Genomic DNA, 17,173 nt, shown 5'->3' with positions numbered 1-17,173 from the left:
AGCGACATGATAATCTGCGATGCAATCACATACAATGTCCCTGATAGCAACATTGGTTCACATGGCTCTGAGCACTATGGGACTTAACATCTGTGGTAATCAGTCCCCTAGAACGTAGAACTACTTAAACCTAACTAAGGACATCCCACACATCCATGCCCCAGGCAGGGTTCGAACCTGCGACCGCAGCGGTCACGCTGTTCCAGACTGAAGCGCCAAGAACCGCACGGCCACACCGGCCGGCCCCTGATAGCAAAATTAATGAACAAATTCTCAAGTACTCAAATCGTTCGCTCCATCAGGTGTTTCAAATATTAGAAAAATGGAATTCCTGCACCACAGCAGCCGATAAATTTGATCAGGCCCCGATTTGTCGGGCGGAGGCGGCTGCTGCCCGCGAACGCCCCACTCAGCCGCCACAACGAGCGCGCACACTGGAGTCGCAGGTCGCCTGGTAAACAAGTAGCCAGGCCGGTAAATCTAGTGAAGTCTCGCCCTCGCGGTTTTGCTCGCCATAAGCGGCGAGATTGCCCGTCGCGCAGCGCGACATGTTACTCATGCGGAAAGAAAAGCAATATCCACGCAGTTTGCTGGCAACGCCAAAAGAACGCCGATTCTGTCCGCTCTCGCAGCAACAGGTCTAATGCACATGCTGTGAATGCAGTGTTCTAGCAGTAATTCAAGTAAGGTTGTGCCCTCATCTCACCCCAGTGCAGTGCGACTCCATTCCAACAAACTTTTTGTAACATTCCGTAATGCTGGCCGTCGTGTTGACTTTCAATTGGACACAGGTGCTTCTGTCACTTTGCCTAATCGTGCCACGTACGAAGACTTAGGCTCACCACGCCTGCCAAAATCTATCAAGCATCTCACTGCATATATCGAACACTGTAGTTTGCCTGCCACTTACAAGTCTCACACTAAGACAGTGAAATTTACTGTGTTGTGATCAAGAGACGGTAAAAATGTTTTTGGCTTTCGTGTGACTTCTTTGGCCTTAGCATCGGAGAAAGTGTACTTCCAGTGCTTCCTTTTAATCGACATGCACTGTAGCTAGTTTGCTCAAGGAATTTCCTGAACACTTTTCTGGTGGACTTGAGAAAGCTAATAATTTTGTAGCGCACATTCGCTGAAAGATAATGCACAACCAAGTTTTTCCGGGATCGGCCCGTTCGCAATGCTTTAAGAGACAAAGCAGCCAGTTAATTAAAAGACTTGCAAGACAATGGTGTGATTGCTCCCGTACAAGCTAGTCAGTGGGCAAGTCCATTGGTTCAAAATGGTTCAAATGGCTCTGAGCACTATGGTCATCAGTCCCTTAGAACTTAGAACTACTTAAACCTAACTAACCTAAGGACAGCATAAAACACCCAGTCATCAAGAGGCAGAGAAAATCACTGACCCCGCCGGGAAGTCCATTGGTTTTGACGCCTAACCCTCCTGGTTACATTCACATTTGTGTTCACTTCAAAACTACCATCAATCCATTGACGATAATTGACACGTATACATTGACTAGCCCTGGGGCAAAATGGTTCAAATGGCTCTGAGCACTGTAGGACTTAACATCTGAGGCCATCAGCCCTCTATTACTTAGAACTACTTAAAACTAACTAACCTAAGGACATCACACACATCCATGCCCGAGGCAGGATTCTAACCTGCGACCGTAGCGGTCGCGCGATTCAAGACTGAAGCGCCTGGAACCGCTCTGCCACACCAGACGCCCTCGTCCTAAGGAACTTACGGACAGGCTTGGCGCAGGTAATTTCCTTTCTAAAATAGAATTGCGTCATTCGTATTTGCAGATACCACTAGATAAAGCACCACGCACTTAGGCCTGTTCATGTATTTGCGTTTGTCCTTTGGCAATGCCTCCGCACCCGCCATCTTTCAACGTTACCTGGAACAGCTAACTGCTCAAGTGCCGTTCTGTTCTAACTACCTTGACGATACTGTCGCCTCAGGTCATACGCCAGAAGAACACACTGACAATCTGTGTACTCGTTTCCGATTATTGTCAGATGCAGTGCTGAAGTGTCGTCTGGGAAAGTGCGACTTTTTTTTAGACAGAACTGCAGCACTTATGTCAAGTGATCAAGAGTCAGGGTGTGCACTCCCTTTGGCACTCCCTCCAGTCTCATTTGCTTGCAATCCGTGACCTGCCCGTTCCTCGCAATGTATCTGAACTGCAGTCACTACTAGGCACGTTGACATACTACATTCGTTTCATTCCGAACGCTTCGCAGATTGCGGCCCCATTGCATCGCTTTCTCCGAAGAAACGTGCCTTTTGTGTGGACCAAAGAGTGTCACGATGCATTTCAGAAACTCAGAAATGCCTTGCTCTGTGATAGATGTTTAGCACAGATTGATCCTCCAAAACCGGTCATTTTTCAAGTAGACATTTCCTCTTACTGAATCGGCTCCGTGATTTCGCACGCAATTCGTACACAAGACAGAGCTATTGCTCATGCCTCAGAGTTTTTAACTCAAACGCAGTGCAATTATTCACAAATTGAAAAAGAAGCTTTCACTATTGTGTATGATGTGACAAAACTACATCACTATCTGTTTGACCGCAACTTCTATTTAGCGACAGATCACAAGCCTTTGCAGTCCTTGTCTCGTCCGTCAAAGATGGTTCCTACGCGTACTGTTCAAAAGCTGCAACTTTGGGATTTGCTTCTGTCCAAGGGTCAGTACCAGATTGTGTACAGATCTATGGCAAACCATGCTGACGGCCTTTCTCGCCTTCCAATCGGTCCCGACACTGATTTTGATTCCTCTGACGCATCTTGTAACCAGATCGATGCGCAGGTCTCTGAATTGCTGTAATATTTTCCATTGAATTGAATTTCCTGATTTCAAGATTTTGCTGCATTACATTAAATCGTCTTGGCCTGCCTCACTGAACAATAGTGAGCTGATATTTTGCTCGTCGGCATATACTTTCAGTGGAGCAAGGTGTGATCTCAGAACAATCTGACAGCGGACAACGGTGTGTGCTCATTCTCGCAGTGATGCAAAAGGATGTGTTACACCTACTTCACCAAGGACATTGGGGAACTGTTCGCACTAGCTAGCGCGCCGACAGTGTACTTGGAAGTCCATGGATGCCCACACTGAACACGGAACATGACAGTGTCGCACATGCGTGGACAACCAGTCAGCTCCGTCACAGATATTCTCAGCTTGGCCTGACTCAATCCCCACGGCAAAGAGTGAGCATAGTCTCTGCAGGACCATTTTGGAACACTCGTTGGCCCATAGTGACAGGAAGTTCCCATTTGCGCTCACGTAGCATAGCACCACTAAAGTGTAGCCCTCAATTTCTAGCACTGAAGGATTGTCTGTTCTCATTGAGACGGACCTCAGATCAAGTCACATCACTTTGAACAGTTATGTGAACGAAATGGCATTCGTCATGTAACAAGTGCTCTGTTTCAAAACCCAGTCCAACGGAAAAACAGAACGCTTCGTACCCACGTTTCAGAAACAGATGACCAAGCTTCGCACCTTCCATACACTGGAACAGGCGCTGCAACTCTTTCTCGCCTCTTACAGCTCCCACCTACTTGACGTACAATCACTGGCGAAAATTCTGCATGGGCCACCGCCATCGCAAGCTGCTCCAGTAGGTCCACCGAACACATCATCTGTAGCCGTAGATTGTCCGCAAGTATCGCTTTGCACCTCGTGGCCTTGTACATAACTGAGTTTTTGGCCGATGTCATCGCTGGGAGTGAGACGAGATCCAGAAATGCCTTGGCACATATATTACTGGCCATTAAAATTGCTACACAAAGAAGAAATGCGGATGATAAACGGGTATTCGTTGGACAAATGTATTATACTAGAACGGAAGTGTGATTACACTTTCACGCAATTTGGCAGCATAGATCCTGAGAAATCAGTACCCAGAACAAGCACCTTTGGCCGTAATAACGGCCTTGATACGCCTGGGCATTGACTCAAACAGAAATTGGATGGCGTGTACAGGTACAGCTGCCCATGCAGCTTCAACTCGATACCACAGTTCATCAAGAGTAGTGACTGGTGTATTGTGACGAGCTAGTTGCTCGGCAACCACTGACCAGACATTTTCAGTTGGTGAGAGATCTGGAAAATGTGCTGCCCAGGGCAACGGCAGAACGTTTTCTGTATCCAGAAAGGCCCGTACAGGACCTGCAACATGCGGTTGTGCATTATCGTGCTGAAATGTTTCGCAGGGATCGAATGAAGGGTAGAGCCACGTGTCGTAACACATCTGAAATGTAACATCCACTGTTCAAAGTACCGTCAATGCGAACAGGAGGCGACCGAGACGTGTAACCAATGGCACCCCATACCATCGCGCCGGTTGATACGCCAGTATGAAGATGACGAATACACGCTTCCAATGGGCGTTCAACGCGTTGTTGCCAAACGCGGATGCGGCCATCATGATGCTGTAAAAAGAATCTGGATTCATCCGAAAAAATGACGTTTTGCCATTCGTGCGCCCTGCTTTGTCGTTGAGTACACCAGCGCAGGCGCTCCTGTCTGTGATGCAGCGTCAAGGGTAACCGCAGCCATGATCTCCGAGCTGATAGTCCATGCTGCTGCAAACGTCGTCGAGCTGTTCTTGCAGATGGTTGTTGTCTTGCAAACGTCCCCATCTGTCGACTCAGAGATAGAGACGTGGCTGCACGATCCGTTACAGCCATGCGGATAAGATGCCTGTCATCTCGACTGCTAGTGATACGAGGCCGTTGGGATCCAGCACAGCGTTCCGTATTACCCTCCTGAACCCACCGATTCCATATTCTGCTAACAGTCATTGGATCGCGACCAATGCGAGCAGCAATGTCGCGACACGATAAACCGCAATCGCGATAGGCTACAATCCGACCTTTATTAAAGTCGGAAACGTGATGGTACGCATTTCTCCTCCTTTCACGGGGCATCACAACAACGTTTCACCAGGCAACGCCAGTCAACTGCTGTTTTCGTATGAGAAATCAATTGGAATCATTCCTCATGTCAGCACGTTGTAGTTGTCGCCACCGGTGCCAAGCTTGTGTGAATGCTCTGAAAAGCTAATCATTTGCATATCACAACATCTTCTTCCTGTCGGCTAAATTTCGCGTCTGTAGCACGTCATCTTCATGGTGCAGCAATTTTAATGGCCAGTAGTGTATATCTATGTAATTGCATTTCCCGATGCTTTGTAGTGCCATCACCAGAATCAAATTCGCATTTCTCGTTTGCCCTGTGATTCTGCTGATCTTCTCCCCCGACACTGACGGCCTCATGGGGCCACGTGAACATAGCAGCCGCCTGCTGGTGCCGCTACAGCATCCCAGTAGGAGCCAATAGACGTTGCAGCCTCGTCTCCGCCGTCGACGCTCTCCGAGCCGATGGACCTGACACGCCATTGCCATCGCGTCGCCATCGCCGTCACAGTCACCGCCCCAGGAGACGCCCTTGGGGCTGGAAGTGCATCCTGAGCCGTGTTTTCGGGAGGACTTTCGCCACAAGGAGGGGTATGGTCAGAAGTACGCCGTTCCCCACAGCTACGGCCACAGGCTCATCTGTACGTCTAGCTTCCTGCCTTCACATCGGCGTCTAGATCCCTAGAATGAACATGGTGAAGGAAATCGGAACTAATCTGTTCGGAGGATTTAGTGAAACAACAGCAAAGTGTCAGGAGATTGTGTAATTCATCTTCACCTTCACTCAGGATAGTAATGTCATCAGCAGATAGTATCATTCATATCCTTTCACCTGCAATTTTAATCCCACTCCTGAACCTGTCTTTTATTTCCATCATGGCCTGTTCGATGTACAGATTCACAATGGGGTGAAAGACTACACAACTATCTTACACCATTTTTCATCCGAGCACTTCGTTCATGGTCGTCCTCTCTTGTTATTCCATATTGGCTCTTCTACGTATTGTATGTTACAGGTCTCTCGCTATAGCTTATGCCTATTTTTCTCAGAATGTTACATTGTCAAACGCTATTTTCAGGTCGACAAATCCTACGAACGTGTCTTGATATTTCTTCTGTCTTGCCTTCATGATTAACTGCAACGTCAGAATTACCTCTCTGGTTCCTCTACCTTTCCTAAAGTCCAAATGATAGTCATCCAACTCATCTTCAATTTTCTTTCCCTTTCTTCTGTTTGTCAATCTTGTCAGCAACTTGGATTGCGTCAGCTGTTAACCTCACTATGCGATTATTCTCACACTTGTCAGCTCTTTCAGACTTCGCAGTTGATATTTGTCTCTAAGTCAAATGGTATGCCTCCAGACACATACGTTCTACACACCAACGTGAATAGCCGTTTTGCAGGCACTTCCCCCAATGATTTCATAAGTTCTGGTGGAATGTTATCTCTCCCATCCGTTTTATTTGACGTTAAGTCGTCCAAAGCTTTTTTAAAATTCTGTTTCTAATATTGGAGCCCCCATCTCTTCTAAATAGACTCGTGTTTATTCTTCTACCACATCAGACAAATCTTCCCTTTCACAAAGGCCTTGATTATATTCTTTCCATCTAGCCGCTCTCTCCTCTGCATTTAACAATGGAATTCCCGTTGCACTCTTAATGTTACCACCGCTGCTTTTAATTTCACCGAAGGTTGATTTTACTTTCCTATAGACTGAGTCGATCCTTCCGACAATCATTTCTTTTACAATTTCTTCCCATTTTTATGCACCCATTTCTTATTACCTTTCCAGTTCTTCGTAATTATTTCATTCCTCAGCGACTTATATCTCTTTATTCTGAAGTTCCTTAACATGTTTGTTCCTCCATCTTTCGTCGATCAACTAAAGTATGTCTTCTATTAACCATGGATTCTTCGCAGTTACCTTTTCTACCTATTTTTTTGTTTCCAACTTTTGTAATTGGCCTGTTAAGAAATGCACATTCCTCTTCAGCTAATTTTCCGATTGACCTATTCCTTATTGCTGTATCTGCAGCTGTATCTATTCCTTTGTACTTCAGTATCGCACTTCATTGGATATTGTTTTTTCCTGAGTAATCTCTTAAACTTCAGCCTACTTTTCATGTATATTGCATCTTGATCTTAGTCTGTATCTGCTCCTGGTTACCTCTTACAATCCAGAATCTGATTTCGAAATCCCTGTCTGACCATGATGTAATATAACTGAAATCATCCCGTATCAGGACCTTTTAAAAGTATAGATCTTCCTCTTGTGATTCTTGAACAGAGTAGTCGCTATTACTACCTCAAATCTATTACAGAACTCAGTCTTTCTCCTCTCTCATTCCTTGTCCCAAGCTTATATTCTAATGCAACCGTTTCTTCTGCTCCTTCCCCTGTAGCTGCATTCCTCTGCATTCCTGTCCCCATGACTATTAGATTTTCTTCTCCCTTTACGTAGTTAATTACCCTTTCAATATCCTCATATACTTTATCTCTTCATCTTCAGCTTGTGATGTCGGTATGTGTGCCTAAAATATCGTTGTCGATTTTGATAAGAACAATTTTGTCACTGAACTGTTCACTGTAATACACTATGTGTCCTACCTTCCTGTTCATAATGAATCCCACTCCCGTTATTCCATTTTCTGCTACTACTGATCTACTATACTCATATGACCAAAAACCCTTGCCTTCTTTCCATTTCAGTACAGTTATCCCTCACATATCTAGACTGAATTTTCTAGGTTTCCTACCACTTTCAAGCTTTTTACATTCCCCGCTCCTTACATTACTTATTGAATCTTTTTCTCCTCCTTGACAGTCCTCCCCTGGAGATCCGAATGGGGGACTATTCCCGAATCTTTCGCCAATGGAAAGATGATCATGAGGCTGTTTCATTTACAAGCCACATGTTCTGTGGATACTCATATGTGTCTAATGCAGTGGTGTCCATTGGCTTCTGCATCGTCATGCAGTTGATCGTTGCTCATTCTTCTGCCTTTAGGGGTAGTTTCCCACTTTATGGACAAGAGAGTACCGGCCTTCTTTAACAATTCCATTATCAAAATGAGGGTCGCATCTTATGCGGGAACTCTTCTGGTGCCAAGGGTGATTATTAATAAAAATTTAAGCGATGGCTGGGTTTGAACCTGGGACCGAGAACATTTTGATTACTATTCAAACATGCCACCCCTCTTTTTCTAAATACTAATCATCGCGGCGGCCAAAGTATGGGGTGGAGGCAATGTAGGCAAGGGTTGCAACCAGAGCCCTGGCCACAATGTCCCGGCCTCACCCTGTAGGAGCCAAGGAAAGCGTAGGGAACGTGGAGTAGAGGTACAATGAACATCAATGGTTTTTTTCTAAATTAGCATTAAAACCACCGAGAATGAGAGGAAACGGGCGTCGCGAGTAGAGGGCGCAGCAAGGTGTCACACTCTTTGAGACTATCAACGTACAGTTTTTCCGAAAATAACATTCCTATGACCAGAGAATATATCGTTTCTAAATGTGAAAGAGGCTGGGATCAACTGATCATGACAGGAACTCTCAGCTGTGGGGTAAGGAAGACACTTGAAAGAAAACTCGAGAAAAATTTTGGTTTGCGGACAACTGCACAATGGGATTCATTAAGGAACTGCCATCAGCAAACAAGTAGTCAGGGCCGCATCCACAATCCCACTTCACATAGTTAGGTTGTGGGAAGAATCCTGCATCCAGAAAGAGGAGCAGTTGAATATGAGGTGCGTCAGTGAAGTAAAGAGACTGATTTCCTTTGCAGGATGTGGCAACCCTGCAGGCTTGCGTAGGTACATTATCTTTGACCTTGGTCTAAAAGCTGCTTCTAGTGCAAGTGGCACATCGATGCAACCGCTCAGTCGTGAGTTGTGCTAAGTTAACATATGTTTGTGTCTCTCCTCGCGGAAATAAAACCGTCTAATACTGCGCAATGGTATGCCATTTCCTTTTGCGTTAAATGGGGTGAAAACGTGACGACAACTTATTGTAAGCTTCAGAAGGCTTTAGGAGATATTGTCATGTCAAGAGCTCAAGTTTTTCGTTGTCATAAAATGTTTAGAGAAGGCAGAACTAATGTTGAAGACGAAAACCGCAGTCGACGACCATCAACCTCACGGATGGTTGTTAACTTGGTCAGGGTGCGTGAACTTGTATGATGTGATCGAAGATTATTCGTGAAATTGGTTGCGGAAGAACTGAACATCAATCGAGAAACGGTTCGTATAATAATAACTGAAGATCTTGGTATGAGAAAGATTTGTGCAAAAATGGTCCACACCACAACAGCGGAAAACGCGGGAAAATGTGGCCGCCGAACTGTTAGAGATAACGGAAATCAATCTAGAATTGTTGAGCTGTGTTGTCACTGGTGAGGAAAGTTGGTTTTTTCAGTACGATCCAGAGACAAAACGTCAATGCTCAAAGGGATCACCCAGACCTAAAAAAGCACGTATGTCAAAGTCAAAAGTGAAATGCATGCTTGTGTGCTTCTTTGATACCAAGGAAATTGTTCATAAAGAGTGGGTGCCTCCTGGACAAGCAGTTAACCAGTATTACTACAAAGAAATTTTAGAAAGACTTCCTAAAAGAGTTCTTCGTGTCCGTGCTAACATTGCAGATAATTGGATTCTGCATCACGATAATGCGCCATCCCATACTGCTCTGTCAGTACAGCAATTTTTAATCTCCAGACAAATTTCAGTACTACCACAGCCACCTTATTCACCAGATATCGCTCCTTGAAACTTTTTTATTATTCCAAGAATCAACACGGCGGTCAAGGGACACCATTTTCAAACAACACAAGATGTCCAAAAAGCTGTGACCAGGGTCCTGGAGGATATTACAGAAGATGAGTCCCAGAAATGCTACCATCAATGGCAGAAGCGCTGTGTGCAATCAGAAGGGAACTACTTTGAAGCAGACAACTTGACTAAAACGGTAAGCAACGTATTTCTTCACATCAGTGTCTTTACTTTATTGTCGCACCTCGTAGGTATCTTATGCGGAGTTGTAAGGATAAGTAGAGACAACACCTGTGGCGACAATAACCAGACACCTCTTGCCGATCCGCACACCAGGCGACTCTCTCTCTCTCTCTCCAAAACATTACAGGTGATACTCAATGGGGCGTCTGCGAGGTGAATCTCATGAAGGCATCATCGCCATGCTTGTTACCCATTGATAACAAGGTGCCATGGAGACTGGACGTCAGGGCCAAGATATGGAGCGCACACTGATCGCCAGACGGCACGCCAGCCGACGTGGGGATGCTTCCCCACATCTACATTGGATGAGCTGTGCTGCTGATAAAAGCCATAGATTGTCTTCATGGATGTCAACTACGCTGACTTTATCTCAGTACAGACGTAGCTCAGGTCGACGAAAAAGTGGCGGAAGTAAAAGAACAGCGGCGGGATAGATGCTGACAGAGAGTATGGTGGAAGATCCTCAAGCATAAGCTGGTAAGGCACTTAGGACAACGGTGCCACAATTCTATGTGAGAGTCAGTGAAAAGGGCATATGATGCAAACCTAAGCCTCCCCTGCACCGCGGGAGTGTGAGAGTCTCGTACGCTAACTTGAACAGCAAGCTCTGGCAAACAAACGAACCCAATACGGCTAGCATCGGACGGGCCATGGGCGGCCACGTGGGGATACATGACGCCAAATGGTTCAAATGGCTCTGAGCACTATGGGACTTAACATCTATGGTCATCAGTCCCCTAGAACTTAGAACTCTTTAAACCTAACTAACCTAAGGACATTACACAACACCCAGCCATCACGAGGCAGAGAAAATCCCTGACCCCATCGGGAATCGAACCCGGGCGTGGGAAGAGAGAACGCTACCGCACGACCACGAGATGCTGGCTCGTGACGCCAAATATACTTTTAGATAATGTCTTCGTTGCACAAGATCGAGCGCTCGTAAGCGGCGGTCAGCCCGTAGCTTGAAAAATACGCGCCGGCAATTGAAGGCAATCGTACGCTGCACTTGTGAAATCGAGTCCTAAGCATGGGATATTATCAGCTAAACGCAAAGGAGCAGCGCTGTCCGCATGAAATCTCGCTCCCATAGACGTGGCGCACCATTTGTGGACTTTCAGACAGCTACCAGAAGCTTGTGTCGGTGGTAACCGATGCCAGTGACACCCTCATCTCAGCAGCTCTACGAAGAACGATGACGAGAATACATGGCCACCAACAGACATCCCAGAGAAGCGTTGACGGAAGCCGCAGAGCAACGGTTTCATGGCGAAAGCAAGCAGAGAACGGGCTGTCTTGACGCACTAATCGAGATGGGAGCAGTTAGACAACCTCTTTTAGGGCACAAGAGGTGTAGCTCTACGAAGGGGACACGTTGCGACGTCTACTGTAGTCTCAGGGAATCCCATATTGTGGAGCACCCCCTCCAGGTAGTCGAAATCGACCCGATCGAATGCCTGTATGAAATCAAGAGCTGCCAAAAGTCCAGGCATACGACGAGCGTGAGAAAGAGAGATTATATTCCGATAGCGACACGGGACAGAACGGTTCTTACTGTCACCTCCCAAAGAAGTTTGATCTACATCTACATCTACATCCATACTCTACAAGCCACTGGACGGTGTGTGGTGCAGAGTACCTTGAGTACCTCTATCGGTTCTCCCTTCTATACCAGTCTCGTATTGTTCGTGGAAAGAAAGATTGTCGGTGTGGGCTCTAATCTCTCTGATTTTACCCTCAGGTCTCTTCGCGAGTTATACGTAGGAGGGAGCAATATACTCCTTGACTCCTCAGTGAAGATATGTTGTCGAAACTACTGAGTGTCTCTCTTGCAGAGTCTTCCACTGGAGTTTATCTATCATCTCCGTAACGCTTTCGCGATTGCTAAATGATTCTGTAACGAAGCGCGCTTCTCTCCGTTGGATCTTCTCTATCTGTTCTATCAAACCTATCTGGTACGGATACCACACAGGGGAGCAGTATTCAAGCAGTGGGTGAACAAGTGTACTGTAACCTACTTTCTTTGTTTTCGGACTGCATTTCCTTAGGGTTCTTCCAATGAATCTCAGTCTGGTATCCGTTGATATGGGGAAACCACGTTCCGAGCCCCCCCTTTAAGCTGCGCAGCCAAAAGCCAGATAAAGATCTTTGTGTCGCTCTTGAGTAACGTCAAGCGGAGGTAATCGCATATCCTTGTGATACCCCGAGGCTTGTGGACGAGAATCAGGAAACCATCGGAGAAACAGTCTGGAATTGGCATGAAAGGTTACACAAGGTCCTGATAAATTTCTGTCCACGCTGGCACCAGAAGGAGACGAAATGTCAGACAAACCTCCAGTGGGAGGTTTCAGGGCCAGGCGACCAGTTCGGAGAAACCTCCTGGTAAGCATCATGACTTTGTGATGTTAGCAAACATCCACTGACCTGAGCCAAAAGAAAGCCTGGAGAGTGTGGAGACCGCTATTATTTTGGCAGGGTGGTGAGGTTGCTCAGAGTACAACGTAACATAATGTGTATGGAGAGCAGGCCCTATATACAGCTGCGTATCCGAACGCCGCCCATAATCGGTCGTAAGAACATTAATCAAATTCCTCTGACGGTGGTGATGTTCCGTTTTGTTGCGTGCCCTGACCATAGTGTCATGAAGATGGAGGCGAAAGAGGGATGAGAGCTGTATCTTGCCACGATTCACCATCACCTGACGCTCTGGCGAATACGGCGGCATAGTATATTCCCAGAGACTGGTGAAATACAGTTCCTGAGTTCGTCGCCGCCATACCACCACCTCTCTTACGTAACCAATCAAGGCCTTACAGAGCGCAGGCTTTGTACAGAGCACTCACCGAGACAGGATACAATGATAGGCATCACGGCGTAGACTACAAGCTGTCCACCTGGCCTCGATGAGCTGCCCTCAGTCGGGTGACGCAAGCTGGATCCTGTTTAGCTTCCATGGTCCACGGCCGCGCCACACCCTATGGCGTCTGAGATTGGTGGCGCAGATGTATACGTCATGGGTCAAGAACGCAACATGCTAGACTTCAGAAGCCTGAACCCCACTGAAAATATCGCCGAAGATGTAAACACGTTCGAGGCGCCCAGAAGAGTGACTAGTGAAATAAGTAAATCCCAGACGATTGCCACGAACTTGCTCCCAAGAATCCGCAAGGGTGAAGTGCTGGGGAATTGTCGCTAGATCCGTACACAGAGAAGGCTTTGTAGTTTTATGGTGCCTGTGTGCAGTTGAAATCGTCTCCCATGATCAATACATCCTGCCGACCTAGTTAAAGAGGCATGACTGTCTTTGAGAAGAAGGTGGAACGTTCATGGTGGCGAACCGAACCAGATGGTGCATATACAACGTCGATGCAGACGCCACTAAACACGAGAGCCATATCTCTGGCATCAGGGAGATAGGCAGATGAATTAGCAAGGACATCGTCTCGTGAGAGGATCGCGACCCCACTACCTGTAGAGGAAGCATGAGAGACATGTGGTGGAAAACCACGGGGACCACCGAACGTTGGAGAGCAACGTCGACGTCCGAATCACGCCACATGTCATGGCGTAAAGCCGCTTTGTGGCGTAAGCGAATGGTGTTGACATGTGATAAGTCTGGAAAGCTGCCAAAAGCAGGAGGACAGGAAGCACAGGAAACTCCCTGTTATGCTCTGTGGAAGGCACATCACTGTGACAGGGAGGGAGCCGACCCCACCAGGGAGGTGGATCACGCTGTACGCCTCCAGAACGTCCATCTTCCGCATCAGAGTCGTCCGCCAAGGAGACAGACGTCGCACTGGCTCAGTTCAGAGGTGCGACCATAGGTAACGTCAGACACAGAAAGGGAAGCAACCGCAGGAGACGCAGACGGGGGAAGGTCATGGGGGACGCTGACTGGAGACGGAGGTGAGGAAGAACGTCGCGGCGTCAGGTATCAGGGTGTCAGAGGACAGCGCGCCATCGGTAGCATCCTGTGCATACATCCGATGGAGGCAGTCAGAAGGTGTACGGCGTTCTCTCTTCCTTTTCCTCGGCGACCATTGCTTCCTAACGTGCTGTTCCTCGTCGGATGGATGGAGGCTATCGGCCGACAAGTGGTCAGATGGGAGGGAACCGGATATCGGTACAGCTCCATAATCGACAACTATGGGGTCAGGGTAGACAGCTTATGCCTGCTGATGATCATCGTTGATTTGTACTGCCACTGGCAGGGATGGAGGAGAGAAAGCAAAACTTCCGTCGTATCGTCTAGTGGAGTCGACGCCATTACTGACTGATTCAGAGGGGACGCAGTAGGCAGCACCGTCGCAGACGCTTAAGATAAAGCTAACACAGTGGCGCCGCAGGAGGAGCGACGTCTCCGATCGGTGTCTGAATCAGTCTACGTCGGAGATATTCAGGACATACGTGGTCTTCCCGGCCACAACGTCAACAGGTGAGCCGCTGCCCATCGTACATAACGACAGCCCTGCAGCCGGCAATAACAAAGTAGAAAGACGTGTTCCCGTATTCCAATTTTTACCTGTCTCTGAGGACATGTCAGCAACGCGACTGTTGACGTTGCCGTAAGATTAAAAGCGGTCATCACAACTTCCTACGGTACCTCAAACGGGAGTTCGAAACCTCGCAACATTCGGAAGCAAAAACCAGCGTGTTGAACCACGACAGTTCCCATCTGTCGGTCAGAGTATCGGAAACTGAGAGCCTTAGCGTGACGCCGCACAACGTCAGCGCACAGCTCGTCATTCTCGAGCTTTGTGTACTGAAAGACCGAGTGTGGAAAAATGAATTCCGAGACTACCTTATGGCGGGAGACGCGTTTCATTCCTATAAAACTTTTTACTTCATACACCTTCCGCCGTTCGTGATCCAAAGGAAAAGTCAGTTCAATTGTGGCTTGGTGGCAAGAAAACGCCATGATGGTCGATGAACTCGGACTCTGAGACAAGTTGCTATGCGGAAGTAAACATACGCGCGCAGCACAACAGTCTAGCCGCAAACAAGGCGTGCGCACCTCACTACTTGACCATGGGTGACCTAGTGTTGCCTTTCCTTTTACGTCGTCCTGATACGTACGCAGCAGACACTCTCGTCTTCCAAGATGACAACATTTGCGTTCACAGTGGTGTACACATTTGGTTTGACGAAGGCTCAGGCACCCCATCGAATCTCGCGCTAGTTCGCTAAATCATTCGCTCTTAATCTCACAGAGAATGGAACTCCTCGTGGTTGGAAAAGTGGGAAAAAACTAGCGATCAAGGGATTCAGTGACAAATGAGTGACTTCTGCGAGGTTCGACATATCGAAAGAGACTTGTAGTCTCCATCCCCACGCTCGAGGTCCACAGCACCAAGTTACGACACCTGAAAAAGGGCTTATAAGAGCCCGAAACCGATCATTTGAAATTAAAATTTTCAAATGGTTCTGAACACTATCACACTTAACTTCTGAGGTCATCAGTCCCCTAGAACTTAGAACTACTCAAACCTAACCAACCTAAGGACATCACACACATCCATTCCCGAGGCAGGATTCGAACCTGCGACCGTAACGGTCGCGCGGTTCCAGACTGTAGCGCGTAGAACAGCTCGGCCACTCCGGGCGGCGGTATTTTCTATCTCTGGTATAATGCTCAGTTGAGGATGTTCACCCAACAGGATTGTTTGTGTGAGACCACTCATAACGGATCTTCTCAAAACTACTGTGCATTCCGATGAAATAAGAATTGTACTGCAGAGTTTCAACTCATAGTAAATATTTAATTAATTTAAATATTTAATTAATTTAAATATATGTATTGCAATGATACATTCTGGTCTGACAGAAAGTGACAGAACAGCAGTGGAGCATTTATCGAATTTGACTAATAATTATTGCGATTTCAGGTTTTATCTCCACCAATAACGTTCTATGCAGCAAAACGGAGCTGGGGAAAAATCCAGATACTTCCACAAACAATAACTAAATTAGTACTTAAACTGAACGTAAAGTAACAAACTAGGTGCTGCATAAAAGTAATCGGCATATAAAGGTTTCATAACAACAGAGGAAAGAATGTAAACTAAATAGTTTTATTTAAAGAAAACAAGGCGAAAGTTTTACTTTGAACATGAATCTGGCATTTATTATTCACACTAGGCTGATGACTTACTTTTTTTCTGAAAAGTACGCTTTAGTTATAAGATACAATCTGATGGACATAGCTTGAGATTACCAAATATGCTAGAAGATGAAGAGAAAGGGACTAATCGTCAGGGCTATGGATTCTCTTTGAATCGCATCCATTATCGCCAAAAAATACTCTTCTGCCTGTATATTTGTAAGCCTTATTGCTCATTGATTCTGTTTCCGATACTAAGAACATTGCTAATGTTGCATTGGTTCACAGATGCTATTACTCGATTTTCATCTACCAACATTCAGTGACACAACACCCGTCAGAGATTAAACATTAATTTCGTTAAGCAAAATTGCCTAAGTAGCACTTACTCAGCAGTCAAAACCAAAAATTCGTTTAATTACAAACATTACATCAGCGCTTCAAACTACAAATAATTTAATGGCTTCACAGTCCTTGAAAAACGCTCTTGCGTCACCAAGCCTTATCTACAGTACAACGGCACAATAAAAGCAGCACGAACTTCGACATCACTCCGAGACAGAAGCAAGATATGGTATCGGTGAAGAGCATCTCCCTGTTACTTAATCGCTAGTCTTACCCGTTAACGATAATTAAAGTATTAATCCTTTGGTATAGATCGTAATATTGTCAGTAAGAACAGAAAACTTACTTAAATAGCTCCCCACACAAGATGCAAAGATAAAATTGGAAGATTTAACGCGAAAAGCTACAAGCTGTAATTAATAGTGTATGCAAATAAGATCTTGTCGATAACGATGAAACTAACCTACTTTGTTAGGTAATTGAGGCCGTAATAACGTACTGTCCATCTCTCGTGACTTCTCTTCCATCTTTCAAAAATTGTTTTCCTCTATTCTTTCGAAGCCCAGTAATCAAAACGACGCAACACTCTCTATATATAAGCCTCAGACAAGAATTAAATTTTATTGTAAATTGTAAATTATTGTGATTGAATTAAATATAATTATTGTAAATGAAATTATCTGTTTAAGTCATGAGTCTCCAGAACGATCTCATGAAAATATGACTAAAAATGAGACTGATACGTGTACCTATGACGAATGAAGGACAAAAGGCCCTTGGAA

Source organism: Schistocerca gregaria, chromosome 7 (genome assembly GCF_023897955.1).
Source record: "Schistocerca gregaria isolate iqSchGreg1 chromosome 7, iqSchGreg1.2, whole genome shotgun sequence".
Classification (NCBI taxonomy): domain Eukaryota; kingdom Metazoa; phylum Arthropoda; class Insecta; order Orthoptera; family Acrididae; genus Schistocerca; species Schistocerca gregaria.
This window is presented reverse-complemented; position numbering follows the sequence as displayed.